Source organism: Ursus americanus, chromosome 7 (assembly GCF_024610735.1).
Source record: "Ursus americanus isolate L20-20 chromosome 7, mUrsAme1.1.p, whole genome shotgun sequence".
Lineage (NCBI taxonomy): Eukaryota > Metazoa > Chordata > Mammalia > Carnivora > Ursidae > Ursus > Ursus americanus.
In genome coordinates, this window is record NC_142133.1 from 30,865,282 (window position 1) to 30,880,177 (window position 14,896).

The 14,896-nt window shown below is 49.6% G+C and overlaps 1 long non-coding RNA gene across 4 annotated transcripts in view; it reads left to right on the forward strand.

Annotated features, from left to right (window-relative positions):
• The first annotated feature begins 10,422 nt into the window (after positions 1-10,422).
• The window catches only part of LOC123785986 (uncharacterized), a 64,033-nt gene continuing 59,559 nt past the window's right edge, over positions 10,423-14,896 (forward strand). For 3 of the 4 annotated variants that reach the window (XR_015725202.1, XR_015725201.1, XR_015725203.1), the window contains exon 1: positions 10,423-10,579. This is a non-coding gene — a long non-coding RNA (uncharacterized LOC123785986). Of the gene's footprint in view, positions 10,580-11,895; positions 13,578-14,896 lie in introns of those variants that run through there. The other variant, XR_006777843.2, reaches the window with a different exon arrangement.

Genomic DNA, 14,896 nt, shown 5'->3' on the forward strand with positions numbered 1-14,896 from the left:
ATGTGACCTTAGAGTCTTACCCAGTTCTGGCAGACTTCGAGTATGCTCTTTATGGCCTTTGCCGATTATAAAAATAATTCACCTCATAAAAATTCAAACAAAACAGAGGCCAAGCAGACCGGCAGTGTCCCTCGCCGTCAGGGTGGGGATCGTGGGCAGCACAACGTCGAGAGTGTTGGCTGTGCGTGTTACTTGGCAGTAAAACCGAGTGACTTTGCACTTTGACAGGGGCACCGATGTGAAAACGGCTTCATCAAACTGGCCTTTTCAAAATGTCTTGCCTCCTGGGAATCAAGAAGTGGAGGCAGCAGGCTCCTGGCCTTTCCAGTCACACACATCCTGCAACATCGTTCCACACACGTTCATGGAGTGCCAAGCGCTGAGAAGACACTGAGGAGCAGGACGGACGTGGAGACGTGGTCCCTACTCTCCAGAAGCCCAGAGCTGGTGGTGAGGGAAGATAGACGTAAATAAAATAGCCACACCCTTCTGTGCACAATTACAATCAGTGAGGAGAAACCCTGAAAAAGAGAAGTTGTAACAAAGACTCTGCCCTAGACAGGGAGTTGAGAAAGGCTTCCCTGCAGAAATAATGCTGAGAGCAGAAGGAGGCAGTATGAACTAGAGGAAGGGGTGGGGTAGTGGGATGGGAAGTCAGGGGCCTTGCAGATGGCAAGAGGAGCACGTGCAAGAGCCCTGGGGTCGGAGGGAGTCTGTGGTTCTGAAGGAAGGCACGTGGGGCGGGGGAACAGAGAATGGCAGATAATGCTGTTAGATCACATGGGGCTTGTCAACAAGGCTAAGGGTCTGGGAAGGCCGAGGAAAGTCTGAGTGGGGTTTGTAAGCCTGTGAGGAGGGGGTGGAGACATGCTCTTGCTGGTTGCAGTTGGAGGGTGGATTGGGCAGGGGAGGAGAGGCATCATTGTTGATGGGTGGAACTCCAGATGGTGCGCTATGGCATTTGTCCTGGCAAGAGCAGCCAGGGGCTTGCTGGAGCCCGGCATGTGCCTGAATCCTTTTACAACTACAAACAGAGCAAAACTGTTTCTGCTACTGGCTTCCAGATGCCCATTCTCCATGCCAGCCTCACTGCGTCGGCTTCCCTGGGGGAGCTTCCTGGGTTCCCGCGCATGTCGATTCTTATTTACATGGAATCAGGAGTGCCCAAGAATTAGAAGTTTCAAAGCTTCTCCAGGTAATTCAGATATGTATCTGTATTTTTTCCATTTTCTCCGCAAAGATTTGCCTGGAAAGATGGTGTGGAACCCTGAACCAAGTACGCAGAGTTACTTCCGTTTCCCTCCTCCTAACGGTGTGACCCGAATCAAACAGCTGTACCTCAAGAGACTTCATCTGAATCTCAATCTCACCATCTGTCAAATGGGCACGAGCGTTTTCTTCTTGTGTGCTTCATGGGGTTGTTTTGAGGATCTAATGAGATAATGAATTTGAAAGCACAACAAAAATACCTGATATTCTCTGCCCACAAACAAACTATAGTTTTCATTGTTGGAAAAAGAGTTCACCTTTATTATGTGGTATCTTGGTCCTTTTAAATCTTGGCTGTGTTGGACAAGTGAGGCTTTGGTTCCAAAAGCCCCCTCCCAATTCACCGAGGCGGGGGATGCTCCTCCTTCCCTCCTTCCCTGAGCGTTTTCCTCCTTCCAGGCACTGGCTGCCATCTCCCCTCCCACCCTCTCCCCTCACACCTGCTCATGCGCTCCTCACCCGGGTGCAGGTATCGACTGCTCCCACCGCCTTGGGCTGCACATGAGCTAAAGTTCCCTCTGGGCCACCAACCGAAGTAAACTCTTTACACATATTATCAAAAATTGTCCCATGGGGCATCAGTTAAGCATCAGACTCTTGATTGCGGCTCGAGTCATGATCTCAGGGTCAGGAGACGGGACCCCACATCAGTAGCGCAGAGTCTGCTTGACATGCTCTCTCTCCCGCTCCTGCTGCCCCTCCCCCACTCTTGTGCATGCATGCTCTCAGTAAATAAATACTTTTTTTTTAATTTGTCTCTATTACCCCCCTTTAAGAGGCTAGGAAACGGGGCCTGAAAGAGGTTAGGTAATTTCCCAGAGGTCATGTGGCCAGGAAAGCGAAGGTCTATTTGAACCCATTAACACACTGATCATCCTTTGCAGGAGCAGAGAGTTTCCTTCCTCCCTGGGGTGTGACTCTCACAGCCAGTGTGGCCTTATTTCCACTTCCTCCCTGACTTCTCAATCTCTTGTCCTAGAGGTCTGACCATCAGGATCGAACTTCACCTTCACCTTCACCTTTCCTGCAGAGGAACAAGACACCATCGGGCATGACTCTTGGGGTGAGGGTGTAGACCCAACCTTGAGCCTCAGGAAGCCAGGGAAATGCTCATAAGACCGCGAGCCTCCCCAGGGCAAGGACCCTCTCTTATTCATTTTTGTGTAAATGGCGCAAAGTCGTTGTTTGGCACAGCTTGCTGATGGACGAGGCACTGGCAAGATAACTAAGGGTGTCTGGGGCGGGGGGAGGGAAGCATTTATCAATCGAGTGCTTCTAATTCTCTGCTTTGAATTGGAGCAACAGCAATGCTAATTTACAGTTTCTGCTCTGCATCAGCGGAGCAATGTTTATCTGCCCCATGAGGTGATTTTTTATCGCCATTTGAAGGAAGCCGAAACGGAGCCTTGGGGCGGTTGAGCAATTTGCAGTGCCGCAGAGTGACCCGTGAGCATTGGCGCTGAAGTCAGACAGATGTGTTCGAGCCTTTGAGTTACAAGTGCCACGTGGCCACGTGGCACAGAATGAGGTGCATATGCTCTGGAAACCCTACTTTCCCTATAAGTGAAATGGAGATGGCGATAGCACCATTTCTGTAGGATTTTCTTGAAGAGTAAATGAGATCATGCCTAAAAGGGCCAGGCACGTGGTTAAGTGCTCAGTAGCCACTGGCTCTTACCAGGGTTAAAGAGCTGGTGAACTCTGGGCGCCTGACTTCAGCTAAACGTTCTTTGCCCCAGATTTGAAGCCCGTAGTCAGAACTTTTATATTGAACAAACGCAGGGCAGAATATTACAGAAGAATTTATGACAATATTTTCCTAAAGAGTTGGCATTTACACTGGTCACAACCAGAAGTAGAACCTTCAGGAGTGAGCAGGGAGAAAACCTGGAGGTATCTTTGAGAAAGCTGGGTCATTACTTTGGACCTAAGAAGGGAGGATCCCGCTGCTTGTAATTACAGTGTCCAGCACAGTGGCTCCATGACACCAACTGACTTCCGTAGCTAACTGAGGCGTCACTTGAGAAGAGAATCATTGATTCAAAATACATTTATTGGGCACTTCTCGGGGGTCAGCCACCGTAATGGGAGTCGGGATGAAATGGTGAGCAGAAGAGGCCAAGTCTGTGACTGCGTGAAGCACAGTGGGGACACTGGAGGGGCTGCCCTTAGGCCTGGAGAGTCTCAGCACCCAAGGAGCCCCACCCCTCATGGGACATGAGACCACTTCGTCAGGGGGTGACCAGGGTCTGTTATGATCCATTTTCTCTTAGTGAATGTTGTGAGCAAGTCTTTAAGGCTGTTTCTTCTTAGAGGAAAAAGAGGCAAGAACTGGTCCTAGAAATAAAGCCTGAGAGGAGGAGTCCTTCCTTGGGAGGCGTTCTAGAATCCATGAAAACATCTCCAGGTGGCAGAGGTCTGCTGGCTGGAAGGAGAATCCTGTGACTTCTCCCGACTTAATTGGATTGTCTATGCTTTTAAATGATTCCAAAGATGTGTATTCTCAGCTGAATGGGACAGGTAGGGGAGCCCCTCTGATTTCCCATGGTGAGACTTATCTCCCTTCAATGTAGATACACAGAGAGATGGTGCCTTCCTAGAGAGTTGTTAATTATCCAGAATTAACAACTGGAAACATAAAACAACATTTATAAGAGGCTAAACAACATTTACAGTCTTAGCCTCAAAGCTACTCGTATGGAGACAACCAGAGCTAACCAGCGGTTTGTCGGCCTTCTTCCTAAGCCATATGTTTATTTCATAATCATAAATCATATTTTCTGAGGATCCCAAACCCAGCCCTGGAGCTGGCAGAAAGGACAGAAGTATAATTTCTGTCACGTCTTTTCATTTACAAGACAGACAACTGTCTTTTTTTTTCTTTTCTAAATTTTTATTTAAATGCTAGTGAGCCTCCAGTGCAGGCCAATGTCTTCTACAGGACCTGCGGCCTATAGTCAGCTTGGGGATCAAATGAGATCACGTCTGTAAAACACTTCGCACAATGCCTGGCATATTATAAAGCCTTGACACTTACTAGCCATTTGTAGTGGACGTTTGGTTTTGGTCTGTCTGGCACCCGTATCTCCTTTGGGGAACAGTCCCCCCTCCCAGGCCACATGGCCCTGGTGGGCGGGAACCCAGACTGGCTCGATCACGGTACCCTGTGTCCTGCCTGCAACGGGAGAGTTAGGCCCACATGTGAAACTGTGCAGAAATGAGAGTCAGGTGGACAGAGAGAGGGTCCCGGCATACTGGGGACCAGCCTTGGTCCCTAAATCCAGGCTCCTAGAGCTCCTTATTCAATTCCATCAGCTGCCCTGGGCCATGCTGCAAAGGTGAGCAAAAAGATCCCTTTTTGCTTAAGCAGTCTGAGTTGAGTTTCCGTAACTCACGCTTCAAATCATGAGGATGGGAGGATATGAAGCTGGAGGCTCCCGCGACGGGAGGATGGGGCGGAGACAGTACCCTCTCAGGTGCCCACAACCGAGAAGTGAGATACTCTGTGTGCAGTCCCTGCCTCTTCGTCACCGACGTTTGAGCAGGCTGCAGAACATCTTTTATCCGCCTCGCACGTGTCCAGGAGCAGCTCCATCATGCGGCTTGCCCCCGAAGTCACACTTCCAAGTCTCAAAGACAGCACATGGAGAGCTTGGACCTGTGTTGTAATGATAGGAACCTTTCCCCTGTGTCGTCGAGGAAGGACACTCGGCTGTCTGTGCAGGTCAGTGGCCGGAAGGAAAGCAGAGAGCGCATCATGAGCAGTGAATATAAACTGGAAAACGGACACCGATCCCAGCGTGCTGTCTCGCATTCATTGCCGGACGCCCCGGGGCCCAGTGCAGAGGTCTCAGTGAATGGAATGGAGTGCGACCAGGCAAACAGCGCATCTGAACTCACTGCGGTCGCAGGACTGCCCTGGATGAGGTCCTGCGAGGTGCGGGGCAAGGTACCAGGCCGGCATCTGCCTCCACAGACGGAGGGGGTCAGCGATGAGCTGAGGGAACTCACAAAGTAGAAGAAATGGCCCCATGTCCACCGGCTTGGAAAGGCAGAAGAATAGGGTTGCCACTGGGCTTGCAGGGTGAGTGGGATTCCAAAACGTGGACAGCGGGATGGAAGCGCGAGCAGCTGCGGGTGGAGGTGAGCGGGACCTTTTGACCTGCGAGGTCTGAGGGAGACAGCTGAGCAGACAGCGTCTCTGCAGACACAGGGAGCTGCAGCCGTTAGGAGGTGCGTGAGGGCCGGGGCCAGGGGGCAGGCGGGGAGCAGTTTGCTGGCATGTGGAGTATTTTGGCAAGGTGGCATTGGAGCTAGACCTTGACTGACCGGTAGGGTGCAGGGGAAGGGGTGCCCTTTGTGCAAATGGGGCGGTATGGGCGAAGCATCGTCTCCGACCAGCAGCAAGCAGTATCATCTGGGAACTTGTTAGGAAGGCAAATTCTCCACCCCACCCCAGATCTACTAGCTCGGGGACTCGGGCATGACTGACCCAGCCGGCTGTGAACAAGGCCTCCAGGTGATGGTGATGACGAGTCTAGGGCGGTCAGCATGCAGAAAGCCTCTTAGGGAACTGGGCAGGCGTGGCAACTGATTGCAGATCCTAAATGCCAGATTCTAGAATTAGGGCATTTTTCCTTACCATTGAGAAGCTGCTGAAGGTTTCTGAACAAGAATGAGTCTTTCCTCCCTTCCTTCCTTCCTTCCATCCTTCCTTCCTTCCTTCCTTCCTTCCTTCCACCAGTGTTTATCGAGGGCCCACCAGGTGCCCGGCCCCACACAGGGCACAGGGACCCAACAGTAGACACACCTGCCTTAAGTTCAGAGCAGTGTTTTACAAGTACAAGCTGATCTGGAGACAAGATTGCTATTGTCTTTTTCTTTTTTTTTAAATCTGATATATGAAAGGAAGATACACCTATTGTGCTCTCCAGAAACAACTCTGCTACCTGTCTCTGCCATCCAAAGTGGCTCAGCGAGGCATTTGCTGAAGTCTCGAACACTAGTGATGTGACCTGATGAAGGGAAATCGGGCACACGCACAACATGGAAAGGGTGGGGTCCGTGGGAGAAGGCATTTTCTTTCAGTTCTGTGCGGCCTGCCTGAGAGCTGCTGTTGGTGGAGTTCTCGGAGGGATCTCACAGCCTTTGGCTTTCCCCACGTGAGGGGTCAGTTAGCTCCAAGTGTTTCTGTGTGTACCTCACAGTTCCGAGAAGCTGTAGGCCAGGAGGGCGGGGAAGAGGGGGTAAGAGGATGAATGAGGCAGGCTGTGGGAAGTTCTCTCCTGATCTCCCACACCAGTTCCGCTATTGCTTCGCGAGATGGGAGCGTGATTTCAAAGACAAATAGGTCTTTTCATCTGCATTAAATAAAACAAGCCAATGTGCTCTTCTGGGAGGCCAGGTGTCCTCAGGACAGCTTTCGGCCCTCTTTTTGGTCTGGACAGGGCACCAAACTGGGGATAAGGATAGAGAGGCTGGACCACCTCCTGGGTCCCTGTCTCTGAGCACTTGCCTTCTCTGGAGTTCTTTCACGTAGGTTGAGGTTGGTGGGCCTGGCCCTCTGCTGGGCCTGGTCAGGAGAAAGGAGTTCAGGCCAGTGATGGTCACATGCGGTGGCAGAGGACAGGATTCGGAAGCATCCCAGGGCTATTCCAGTCTGAGTCTGGCTCCCTGAACTTTAAGAAAACAGATGGGTTTCCGAAGTCCCCTAACCCCTCTGTCTCCCACCATCCGCACCTTGTCAGGAGCCTCAAGAGATTCCAGTTCTTCTCCAACCCCAACAGAACACCTGTTTACTTCTTCCTCTGAACAATCCTCAGCTCACTCTAGATCTGAGGATGCAGAGGAAAGGAACGGAAGAGAGACATGGAGAAATCTATCCTTGTCCAGCATCGTGCCGCCAGCCCCGTGTCCAATTTCCTCGTCCTATGTTACCCCCAGCAGTCTGCCTCTTGCAAGACTCCTCTCCTCATTTGCTCCCTGGGGATTGCGTGCAGGAGCCCAGCATCTCGGAGAGCAAGTGCCACTTTAACAGATCTGTAGGCAGCGCACCGTCATCATACCATGGATCTTATTTTAAACTAATTACATTATGGAGGGATGGGTGGGAGGGAGGAGAGGAGGTAATGATAATCGGGGATTATTTTTTTTTAAGACCTAGTTTCAAAAACCTCAGACTTAATTTAGTAAATTTCAATTACAAGGGGAGTTACTAAGCTGAAGATCGTTTGCGTTATATCCTTAATTACCACTTCATTTGAACCTGAGATCATCAATAGAGATTCTTGGGAATGTGTACCCAGAGTAAGTGATTGATCCTAATGAGGCCTTTGTTCTCCCCGAGCCTCTCTTATCAAGCTATTTCCTCCCTGGTGGAGAGGCACAGAGTTTGCCAAACCGGGTGGAGACATCTTAAATTAGAAATGGAGCCTGTGAAGAAATCAAGAGGTTTTCAAACTGGCTTTACCACCAGGGAGAACATGCCAAACTCAACCTCCGTCTCCCTAACGGCTCCTTCTCGGGGTCGTGTTCCTCTCCCCTTGACCGCACCAGCTCTGCGGGGCTGTTGGGGGTGGTTCCCCTCCGTGTCAACCTCAAACGTCCATCCCTATTAGCTGACACCAGAGGAAACAGCCTTTCGAGGCCTTCCTCTTGCAAATAACGGATGCTGCCATGCACCTTCCTGGTTCTGCTTTTCCTGCCTCCCCGAAAGAAAGAACCAGGGACCTCTGGGTCTTTATTGGAAAAGCTTTTTCCCAAGGTCATTAGTTCTAAAACAGTGGTGAGCCCACAGGGACCATGGGAGTATGTGTATGCGTGTGACTTAATGTCCATGTTGTAGAATGAGACAGATGTCGGGCAAGTTAGGAAAAGGGAAAAGGGGAAAGTGGATAAAAAATCTCCTACCTAGGGGCGCCTGGGTGGCTCAGTCGTTAAGCGTCTGCCTTCGGCTCAGGGCGTGATCCCGGCGTTTTGGGATCGAGCCCCACATCAGGCTCCTCCACTGGGAGCCTGCTTCTTCCTCTCCCACTCCCCTGCTTGTGTTCCCTCTCTCACTGGCTGGCTGTCTCTCTGTCACATAAATAAATAAAATCTTAAAAAAAACCCAAAAAACTCCTACCTAAATCCTGCTAATGCTCTTCCTACATAGGGCACCTCCCACCCTACGGGGCTTTACAAAGCCCTCGTTCATCTGTTACCTCGCAGGTAAGAAAAGAATGGCTTCATTGTGTAGATGAGGAGACTGAGGCCCAGAGAGGCTAAATGACTTGCCCTAAGTCACTCAGCTGGGGGTGACAGAGTGGGGATTTAAGTTCAGGTCTCTTAATCCTGTGCTCCTTCCATTACCCCAAACCTCTTCCCATGGGCTGCCGGTAGCTTGAACATTTACTCCGTTGTGGAGGTTGGAGTCTGCATTCCACTGCAGTGTTACCCCATTTCAATTTTATTTCTAAATCCGTATATTTAAGCACCAATTTTGTTTCAGAGAAATCCAGAGTGACCTTACTTAACCTTGCTCTGGAGGTGTGTTTATTTGGTGGAGAACGGCGGAGGGGGTCAAGAGGGAAGGGAAGGGAGTAGCCAGCAGGGAATTTTCCCATTTTTCCACTGGATGAGGCCAAAGCCCAGGGAGTTAGAGACAAATCCATGATTCTCCTGGCATTCTGCACATTTGCCAAATCCCTGCTCTTTGCTCTCATTATTCTTCTGGGGTGGTTTCCAAGTGTGGAGGAGCGTAGGCTGCAGAAGTGTTTGCGTCGGGGTGGGGGCAGCAGGACAGATGCTGGGAGGAGGGAGTGTTTACACCAACAGGCCAGCCAAGGCTTGGGGTCACAGGGACGGGTCCTGAGTAGGAAGTGTCCTCTAAGCTAGAGCCATGTTTATCTTTTCTAGAACGTCCTGGATGTTGTTGCTTCCTCTGCAATCGCTGGCTACCCCCAGATGGAATATGCTATGGAAGTTGCTTAACCTCCCCCAGGGTCAGTTTTCTCATGTATAAAGCGAGAATACCAATATACACTCTCTGGGCTGTTCTGAATTTTAAATTAACTATATAAAGCAAATAGCAAATGATGACTTCAATTAGCAGAGGTTTTGAGGCAGTCGGGAAGCAGGACAGTAAGGAAAGGGGCCTGCTTGGTCCACACAGGCATAAACAAGGAGCAGGAGTGGGTTCAGGGATGAACAGCTTGCAAGTACTTTTGTAAATAGCCCAGATGCTGGCCCCGGGCAAGTGCTGGGAAACTAGTTTGAAAAGCATAAAAGTCATAAAATAGCACCAGTGTTTTTTGTGTTTTTTTCTTAGTGTGAGCAAAAATATTCAAGCAGACAAACCCAAGCCAATCTTCTGGGACGAAGACTCTAAATATTACTTGTGAGTCACCCCAGCTTCCTTCCAAGAGAAAGACTCCCCCATGCCCTCACTCAACGCCCCCGTCTGTGACGCATTAGGGTTGTAGCTTTTCAGCTTCTCCTACCAAAACCCTAGTCCCTCATCGTGGGCACGAGGACAGCCCTATCCACAGGGAACGTGCTTCCTCATTTCAGTCCCCCTCCTGTTTAGAACCAGTACCACCCCCCCTCCCCCGCAAAAAACACCTCATCAGAAGAGCGGGATGCACACCAATTCCCGCAGCAGACGCTAGATGGCGCTGGACGCCACGTTATCCGGGCCGTTCTACCATTGCACCCTTTTCTGGACAAACGTTTCTGCGGTGAGGTCCTCTCCTCCCCAGAGACCTAGGGTGGTGGTAAGGGGGTGATTGCAGTTTATACTATGAGCAGAAAGCGCCACCAGGAGATCGCCCCTGGCTTTGCTTCTAACTGGGACCCCGCCCCGGAGCGGCTGCAGAAGGCAGTTCCCAGACCTGAGGCTGGAGACCTAGCAGTCGTTTGCTGAGCTATAAATAACGTTAGGAATAAGTAACCCTTTTCCAATTCTGCTCTGCCCAGAGAAGGGGGAAGGAAAGGACCTTTCTCCCTTTGGATGAGGGGGTGGTGGAGAGCCAGGTCCCTGAGGCTCCTTTGTGAGAACTGCCCAGCCTCTGCCCTTCCCGCTGGGGCAGAGCGGAGGACTTTGACCCTGGACCAAAGGCCACTTCGTTCCAGGCCCCGCCCTCAGAGTGAGAGCAGCTTCAGTGTCCCCGAGGAGCTGAGTTGTGGGTTTATTTTCTGTCGGGACATCCGGACTGCCGTTGCCCTTAAATACCTGTTTAATTCCATTGTACCGAGAGTACACCCTCATTTATGTGGAGAGCAGACCGGGATCCTTACTGCTGCAATCCCAAAGCTCGTATGAACAATAACAGTAAGTGGCAGTTATAAAGTGATTTCGTTTTCTAAGCATTATGAGCTCTCTTTATACCTGAAGAGGCAGGTGACTTGCAGTTTGTGTTTGCAGATAAAGTGACTGACACTCCAGGGTCTCTTTGGAACCGTAGGCACTGATGTTGTCTCTTTGAAATGATGAGCGTTGCTGTTTATTGTCATTTCCACTGTTACGTTTCCTTTGATGTCCAAACACAACACTTGCTTAAATACAGCTCTTGGCTAATGGGTTTCCGTGTGGCTGATACCATCTGGGCAAAGAAGGGCTGAATGTGGAGAACCACTGGAGGGAGAGGAATGCCTGAGCAGACCCTTGACTTCTAGGCCCTGGGGGAGTTTTTCCTGTGCTGGGAGTCTGGGCTCCGCAGAGTCAGAGGGCAGGTACCTTGGCAGGGCTGCTGAGATGACTGGGGGTCCCCATCGATCAACCAATCAGCACATTTGTGCACTCCTACCATATGGAAAGAAATGGTGTGCCTCCGTGAGGTCACAAAGACCTTTAGTCTTTGCCTCAAAGACTTTCTGGTGCAATGTCACTGGGGCAAGGATAATACACACAAATAGAAAGAAAAGGCCTAGCAAGAGTCCAGAAACCCAGTATCAGAGCCTGGGCATGCAGAGCTTCCCTTTAGGGCAATGAGGAGAGGGGCTAGGGGCACTGAGAGGAGGTGGGAGGAAGGGACCCGGTCAGTATTCAGTATTCCTGGTGGCTTTGGCTGGGCCTTATCATCTGCATAAGATAGGGCTTGCCCCTAGGTCCTGTCCAGGCTGGAGACGGCTTGTTGGGGTCAAAGTGGAACCAAAGGCCCAGGGTAGACGGGTGATGGTTTGTGCCTCCTGAAGGTTTGCATTGTGGCCCCGGAAATCACCTCAAGGCAGGTAAACCTTCCACCCTCCGGCCCTCCTCCCCACAAGGTTCTGTTCCCCGGGTCCTCAGAGATGGGGGCCGAGTTCTAGGCCCACCACCCCTACTTCTACTGAGCCACCGAGTCCTGGTAACTGGGCTTCTGACTTTCCCCCTTTCTCCCATCCCATAACCATCACCACCAGTTCAGGCCCTCCTCACACCTTCCCTGAAAGGTTTTTCTTTTCAAAATAAACAATGGCATTTTTATAGGAAATAAATGCACATGGAGGTGAAAACACGTGAATAAATCCAACAAAAGGATGTATAGTAAAAAGGTCAGTCTCCCTTCTGCTCCTGGTTCCAGCTTTCTAGATCCTCTCCCAGAGGCAGCGCTGCCCCCCCTCCCCCCCCCCCCCCCCCCGCCCCCAGCCCCTTCTCTCTCTAACCACCCAAGCTTCTTCCACCCGCCCTTTTCTGGTTTCCAGAATTGCATTGTTTTAGAGCTCCTGATTGGCCTCAGGATTTGCAAAAATGCAAACTCGATCAGGCTTTACAGACATCTCCAGCCCCATCACCATCCAGATGCCACTCCCCAGCTCCGCTGCAGCCAGGCCCAAGCACCTGTGCTGGTGTACTGGAGCATGGTGTAATTTTTAAAATAATTTTTGATTAACTTTTTCAAGTAGGTAACATGTTGACACACACACACACAGACACAAAGATAACCATGGTTGGTTCATGTCATATATTTCCATCCAGATAATTTTTACGCATAATCAATAAAATACAACTATATCCTCCCCTTTTTTACCCAAATGATAACAGGAATTCACACTTTCTACAACTGCTTTTTTAAAACTTCAATAATAATATAGCGAGACATGAAGAACTTCTCGATTGTTTTTGTATCTCTGCAGTATTCAATTGCACGGGGCGGGGGGGGGGCGCGTAGTAACATTTACGTTTTGTGGGCCATCCAGTCTCTGTGGGTACTACTCAGGTCTCTGCTGTAGAGCAAAAGAAGCCGTAGACAGTGTTCACACAAAAGGGCATGGCTGTGTTCCAATAAAACTTTATTCGTGAACACTGATATTCGAATTCTGTGTGATGTTTATGTGTCACAAATAATCATTCTTCTTTCAATTTTTTGAACCGTTTAAAAATGTTGGACCCGTTCGTGGCTGCAGGCCCTACAGAAGCAGACAGAGGCCACTTGGGCTCGCGTGTCGACCCCTGGTGTATTTAACCAGTTCTCGCTAAAGGAACGTTTAAGTCGTTTCTAATCTTTTGCTGCAATTTCTAGTCGTCAGCATATGTTACTCCGGACGCGTAGCGGATACATCCACCTGTAGGGAAAGCTCTGAGATGCAGGATTGCTCTGTCCGAAGACATAGGCACTCTGATACGTATTGCTAAGTTGCCTTCGAGGGGCTGTCTAGCTGACACGCCCCCAGCGGTGTGTGGGACCGTCTGTGTCCTCGCAGCAAACCGTGTTTCCACACGCAGCTTTCTGCCGGCCTGGGAGGTTTAATAAAAACACAAAACAGCATCTCAGCGCTTTTACTGTGCGCTGTTCTTACCATGACGGCGGTTGGACATCCTTTCTTATATTCAAAAGCCACTGTATCTCTCTTTCTCCTGGGAGGGATCTTTTCATACCCTTTGCTCATATTTTCTTTTCTTCAGAGATTTGTTCACGTAGCTTTAAAATTTCAGGAGATTCGCCCTTTGCTGAACTGTGCGCATTCTTTCCAGGTTTTCATTTGTTTTTTTTACTTTGCTTATGTAAGTTTCCTTTGTTTGTTTGGCACGCACAAGCTGTGAACATTTTTGTTTGCTTGTTTGTTTTTTTACCTCTATTAGCAAGCTTATCAATTTGTTATTTTATAGCCTGTGGTTTTTGAATCATAATTAGGAAGGATTTTCCCACTCTCAGATTGTTACAGAATTCTCCCACATTTTCTCTTGGTACTTTTGTGGTTGGTTGGTTGGTTTGCTTGTTTCCCTGTAAATGTTTAATCCATTTGGAGTTTATTCTGGTAGATCGTGTGAGGTATGGCTCCAGCTGACTTTTGTTTCCAGTGGCTGTCCAGGAATCTCGGTGCCACTTATCAGCTCGTCACTGGATTTGGTAGGTGGCCTTTCTCATATACTAAATACATTTAAATTCCTCTGAAGTTGTTCCACTGCTCTATCTGTTCGTGCACTAGCGTTATGAAGTTTTTAATCATCCAGGTGCTGTGAGACTCTTGACATTTGGTGATCGAGGCCGGAGTGTCCCAACGTCGGCACTACTGGCATCTGCCAGGCAGGATTCTTTCTTGGTGAGGGCTGTCTGTGTCTTGTAAGGTATTTAGCCGCACCCCTGGTCTCTACCCATTAGATGCCAATAGCAGATGTGCACACACGTATGCAGTGAAGATAAGCAAAAAAAGAAAAAGAAAGAAAAGTTTCCAGATGTTATAAAATGTCTCGTGGGGCACAAAATCACCCCTGTTGAGAACCACTGGTCTAGCCACTCATGGTTGCTTTTTTTTTTTTTTTTGTCATGGCTTCTTATTTATTCTTGCTTATTTCTTCACTGTGTGTTTGCACTATTCCCTCTACTTGGAATGTCCTCCTCTTCTTACTCACTTGCACATCAGAGTTCAGCTCAGACACTGACTCCAGGAAGCCTTCTTGGATCACTCTGCTCCATCCTGTGTCCCCGAAACCCAGGTGCTGACCCCCATCATTCTCTATGAAAACAAGCCATTTGCTTGTCTCTCACCCCGGACCAGGGTGTCAGCTCTGAGAAGAGAGGGGTTTTGTTCATGTCTTTATCTCTAGCTTCTGGCACTGAGCCTGGCGCAGGGTAGGCGTTCTCTGAGTCTCACTGGATAAAAAGATAAGTGGATATTTCTTTAACCCACCTCTTACCAAGAGCCATGAGTTCAGTTAAAGAAGACACGTGTGAAAGATGGGATCTCAACTGTTAACCAGAGTAATGCCCTGGCGTTAGAAGCAGTGGGGGGTGGGGAGAGTCGTGCACGTGTAAAGTGCCTACTGTATGCCAGGCGAGGTGGTAGAGGAGGCGAACACAATCTCCTGTTAACGATCCTGCAGTGTGCTCGGAGGAATAGGGAAAGGGGAGCTGGAGAAACCCAAAGGGCCTAAGTCGTTTCTGGGAAAAAGCTGGATAAATACAGTCTTCGGCATGAGCCCAGAGGTCGGACTCCTACTCTATTCACTTAGGAGGCGCTTAAGCTCTTTAAGCCTCAGTTTCCCCATTAGTATGGGGATACTAGTAGCATCCACCTCAGAAGGCCCCTGTAAGAATGCGGTGTTTCAATTGTACTGGTGCATAACGAACATTCAGTATCCAGTAGGCTCTTATTATTTTTAGTTTATCTGCTAAGTTTGGACTTAGCCAAAAATTTTTTCCAGCTGGTGGTTGGTTTAAAAATCTCT